The sequence below is a fragment of the Colobus angolensis genome, unplaced genomic scaffold, assembly GCF_000951035.1.
Source record: "Colobus angolensis palliatus isolate OR3802 unplaced genomic scaffold, Cang.pa_1.0 Scaffold72, whole genome shotgun sequence".
Classification (NCBI taxonomy): domain Eukaryota; kingdom Metazoa; phylum Chordata; class Mammalia; order Primates; family Cercopithecidae; genus Colobus; species Colobus angolensis.
Genome location: NW_012120932.1, coordinates 2,240,339 through 2,245,830, shown reverse-complemented (window position 1 = coordinate 2,245,830; position 5,492 = coordinate 2,240,339). Strand labels below are relative to the sequence as shown.

Here is a 5,492-nt window from a genome sequence, read left to right as displayed (position 1 = left end):
TCCAGCCCCCAAGCCCTGAGAATCAGTTGTGGGATGTAACAGAGCAAGCGGACATCATTCTGGGACCAGCAAGCCTCCGTCACTGCAGCCACCACACTACGTGGGTGAGTAAACGCCTCTGGGATCAGCGTGGACCTTGCGGTAATCCAAAGAGGCTGAAAAATTCATTCACCATAAAATCTTACAGATTTATTCTCTTGAAACGTGATTTTCTGCAGTCATACAGCCTGAGACAGCTGAGTGCTCTAGCACAAGGGTCAAAGGATAGAGGCAGGTCCTCTAGGGATGGAAGAGTGAAAACGTGAGAGACCACATGGCGGCCCACACTGCCCCAGGCCTGGGGACGGCCTGACCCATCCGGTGCACGTTCTGTCCTATTGTGGTCAGGGCAGGAGCGGAGCCCCCGCGAGGCCTCCTGCAGAGGAGTGGGCTCAGCAGGGGGCAGGGACGGCCTTGGGGGTTGGGGACTGACCAAGCCTGGGGGCTGTGACCCGTAAGTGGGGCCTATTATAGAAGCTGGTGACGACTTCCTTATCTTCTCCAGAGATGATATGATACTCCCCAGTGTGGAGGTGCCATATTTAGCCATATCCCTGCTGTCAGCATCAATAATATGTTTTTTGCTATTATTATGACTTTTGAACCCAAATGCCCATCAATGATAGACTGGATAAAGAAAATGTGGTACATATACACCATGGAATATTATGCAGCCATAAAAAGGAATGAGATCATGGCCTTTGCAAGGACGTGGAAAGAGCTGGAAGCCATTATCCTCAGCAAACTAACACAGAAACAGAAAACCAAATACGGCATGCTCTAACTTGTAAGTGCGAGCTGAACAATGAGAACATATGCACACAGGGAGGGGAACAAGACACACTGTGGCCTGTTGGGGGTTGAGGTGTGGGGAGGGAGAGCATCAGGAAAAAGAGCTAATGCATGCTGGGCTTAATACCTAGGTGATGGGTTGACAGGTGCAGCAAAACACCATGGCACATGTTTACCTATGTAGCAAACCTGCATGTCCTGCACATGTACCCTAGAACTTAAAATAAAAATTAACATTAAAAAAGAATTTTATTTTCACCAGGTATTCAATATTACACTTTTGCCGTATTTTACTAATACGGCATTCCTTAAAAATGTGTTCCATTAAATCCTCACTGTGTCCTATAACTTTGCTTACTATACTCGTCCTTTCCTAGGTTTTTACTAAAGTTTTTTTTGTGGTTGTTAACCTATTAACGTAACAAAAAATAGAAGGAACAGTAGAATGAGTGGTGGCGTACCTACTTCGGGTTACACAAATGGCAACCTGTGCTTGAGATCATTCTTTTATTTAAAAAGAGATACATCAGGCCTAAGTCATGTACAGCTCCCTTGAACATATTTTTAGATTTTCTCACCTCATACCTAGGGGATAATTAATAGCATTGCTTTGCTTTTTAATTAAAGGCTGTATTGTACATGCCAATCTGCACTTGCTCTTTTTGAGATGTGTCCTTGTTCACCTTTATCCATTTTGTTGTTGTCGTTGTTGTTGTTTGAGACAGAGTCACACTCTGTCGTCCAGGCTGTAGTGCAGTGGTGCGATCTTGGCTCACTGCAGCTTCCACTTCCCGGGTTCAAGTGATTCTTCTGCCTCAGCCTCCTGAGTAGCTGGGATTACAGGCGTGTACGCCTGGCTAATTTTTGTATATTTAGTAGAGACAGGGTTTCAGCATGTTGGCCAGACTGGTCTCGAACTGCTGATCTCAAGTGATCCACCCGTCTTAGCCTCCCAATGTGCTGGGATTACAAGCATGAGCCACCACGCCCGGCCAGTTTTTATCTTGAAAGCTAATGCAGATGACATTGATGTTAAGCCCTGGAGGCTAACAGAATAAAGGGCACCAGAGGGAAGTCAGGGCATTACCCCCTTTCAGTAGAAAGGCCACTCATCTTGCCTTTCTGGTCCAGAATTCCCAAGTAGAAAACTGGATTCTCCTGCTGGTGCTGGGGACTTTGCTTTCAGTGTCTGCTCTGCGACCTTTCGCTCCATTTTCAGTGAGTTCGTGGTAGTTAGAGTGAAGTAGGAAGTGACACAGGTTGCCTGATCTTGTGGCCGTTTTGGAAGGTCATTTTTATTTTGAACTTAAAAATCGAATGTTTTGGAAGAACCCTCCTTTGAGCCATTGTGTGATTTAAAAGACTGCAGCGTGTGTCTTCCTAAAGCGGATGCATTCAGGTTTATTAACGTTGGGTTTGTTATTGGCGTTTCAATATTTGGTAACAAATGAGGAATGTCAGTTCAGTTTACCAGTGACTTCAAAATAGAGACCTGGTAGAGTTTCCTTTCAGGTTGGGCTTTTCCAAAATCCACGAATGGTCAGAAACTAATTTATCTTGTTTCATCATAGAACTTACAGAACACATTTTGGTGCCTAAATGGGATTTGGGATTTTTGTTTGTTTTTTGTGTTGCTTTTGTGAGTGTGTAGAGACAGGGTCTTGATGTGTCGTCTGGGCTGGTCTGAACTGCCTCAGCCTCCCCGTGTCAGGATTGTAACCAGCTTTCATGAGGTGTAATGTTTCTATCCTGCCTTCTTGAACTTTGCTCAGTCAGTACACATATTCTGTTCAAACTGAATAATTGAACCCAGGAACTGAATACATTTAGGTAAAACTTGCTACTTGAGACTCGGGCACCGGGTGGATTTGAATGATGCCGTATCTTGTGCTGTCTATCCTCTCACTATCCACTTTCAGGGATGGAAAAGATTTGGAGAGTGATGCTTATAGTCAAGTTCAGCCCAGCTCCCTGCTGTAGAATGTTCTTGTACGAGCAGTCGAGCAGTCAGTAAAGCAACCCTTTTCATTGTTGAATTGCTCTCGTTCTTAGAAAGTTCTTGTTTCTGTTGACTTGAAATTTGCTTCCGTGGTTTAATTTTTCCCGCTGTTCTGAATTCTTTCACGTGCCGCGCAGGACGAGCCTGTTCACTGAGTTCATAATCTTACTTCTCATGGGCCTTGCACTTAGCCTTCTTCAAGCTCATCATCCCTCAGGTTTTGCCTCCTCCTGTCACCAGGTCTTGTCTTCTGGGCACCGGCATCTGGCTCTTCCCATGGGGTCTGGCCAGCACCGCAGGCTCTGGACCGGCATCAGCTGCCCCCAGGCTCTTAGCTCTAGGGAGTTGCTCCTCCATCCTTTGCCTGCCTGGGCACCGACCTTGCACCTGGTCTCAGTCCAGGCTCGGCCCCGGCTCTGCTGGTCCTCCTCTCCCTACAGGATGGCCAGCCGCCGCGCCCACCCGCTGTGCTCCAGGCCCCACCCTGCCTCTGTGGACACTGGATCCGTAGTGTAATGGGAACAGGTCACATGACAGTTTCCTTTCTGTGCCTTTTTATCTTCTGTAGACTATTGAGATTTAGTAAACATGTCCGTTTGCACGTGCTTAAAATGGTTCGACAGTTTTGCCTAGTCTATGTTTGCAAGCGATGAAAACTAAAGGTGGTAGGGATTATATTGACTTATTTAATCTTGGACTCAACATTTTCAAAGCTATATTTTTTTTGGTAACACTTGAAAATTATACAGTGTCTGCCTGTATAATTTTTTTTTTTGCCCGTATAGTTTTTTTTTTTTTAAGACTTTGTAGTCTTTTTTGTTTTGTTTAACATAACGTTTCAGAATCATATGCCAAGTAATGGATGAGCATTTGTTAGGTGGGGCTAGGAATGGGGACTGGGGTAAGGCCGACTATAGTTCTAAGAAGAGGTTCCAGTTTGACACCATTCCTTTAGGAATTGTATCTTATTTTAAATCAGAGCAAAAGCCACACAGCCGCATACAGGCATAAGTGATTCTTTTGAGGAAGTAGGTAACTGAGCTGTAAAAAGTTCTTCATCTCCATCTGAGACCACCTCATCCTGGACTTCATGGTCCATATCACTATCAACATTTTGGTCAAAAGCTTTCAACAAGGCTCTAGGAAGTTCCAAAGCTTCCCACATCTTCCTGTCTTCTTCTGAGACCTCCAAACTGTTCCAACCTGTGCCTGTCACCTAGTTCCAAAGTTGCTTCCGCATTTTGGGGTATCATTATAGCTGCACCCCACTCTCTTCAGTACTACTGTATTAGTCCATTTTCATACTAGTATAAAGAAACTTTCCTGGGACTGTATAATTTATAAAGGAAAGAGGTTTAGTTGACTCACAGTTCAGCATGGCTGGGGAGACCTCAGGAAACTTACAGTCCTGGCAAAAGCAAAGGAGAAGCACTTTCTTCACAAGGGGGTACAAAGGAGAAGCAAGGCACTTTCTTCACAAGGGGGTACAAAGGAGAAGTGCCGAGCAAAGGGGAAGGAGCCCCTTACAAAACCATCAGATCTTGTGAGAACTCACTCACCGTCACAAGAACAGCCTAGGAAAACGACCCCCATGATCCGTTACCTCCACCTGCTGTCTCCCTGACACACACGGATTATGGGTACTATAAAGATTATAATTGAAGATGAGATTTGGGTGGGAACCTGAAGCCTAACCATATCACCTGGTGTTCAGATGAAGAGGTTGTAGAAGCAGATCTACTGAATAAAGAGGGAAACTGGAGTCAGGAAGCTTTAGGCTTGGTTTTCTCCCACGATTAAAACAAACCCAAGGAAAAGAGCACCTGGCGGATCTGTTTTGTCTCGCACAGGTTTTCTATTTTCTCAGTGTCTTCAGCAGTACATGTCTTACTGACACCGCCTCAGGGCTCCTGGCATCCCCCAGCCCAGTCTTCAGCCTGACACATCACAGGCGCTCAGCCCCTAAGTGTTCCAAGAGGGAGTGCAGCTCCTGGGGGTCTGCGTCCCATGTCCTCGTGTTTCCTGATGGTGGTGTTTGGAAGCACTGTTGACATTTGGGCCCCAGTTGGTCCTTGTTACTGCGGGTCTTGTGCCATCTCTGCAACAGCCCGTTATGGGCACCATCTGCTCACTCATTCACTTGTGTTGGCTGACGTGGCCCCTGAGCTCTCTTCCTGTCCTTTGACTCCTCAAGGTCAGATGCAATGTTGAGTGTGGAGGCTTCCAGGCCCTGCTTTCCTTCCCAGCTTCAGGCGGGCCCAGCTCCTTGTCCTGCTGTCCTGCTTCGGTTCCTCCTCGTGGCTTTCCGTTCCCAAACAGGTTTCTTCACTTTTGCAAGGTGGCGTGGGAATGATGACTAGCACGTGCCAGCACACATCAGGACAGGTTTACGAAATTAGGTTTTAAGAGAACACAGAATCCCAAATTAGTCATCTTGTAATACGTGTTAAAGTGTGTCACCTAATTGCTGAACAATGAAAAACAATTCCTTTTATATTTAAAAAACTCACTAGTTAGCTGAGAACCTAATGGTAGTTGCAATTTTCTTTTCTTTTATTTTCTTTCAAGATGGAGTCTCACTCTGTCGCCCAGGCTGGAGTGCAGTGGCACGATCTCGGCTCACTGCAAGCTCCGCCTCCCAGGTTCACGCCATTCTCCTGCC

General features: G+C 46.0%; 1 protein-coding gene across 1 annotated transcript in view; it reads left to right on the top strand.

The window, feature by feature from the left end:
* The first annotated feature begins 1 nt into the window (after position 1).
* LOC105501491 (chromosome unknown open reading frame, human C9orf129) overlaps positions 2-5,492 on the top strand; it is a 26,753-nt gene continuing 21,262 nt past the window's right edge. The window contains exon 1 of the mRNA XM_011927470.1: positions 2-104. The gene's annotated coding sequence lies outside the window, so the exon portion shown is untranslated. The remainder of the gene's footprint in view (positions 105-5,492) is intronic.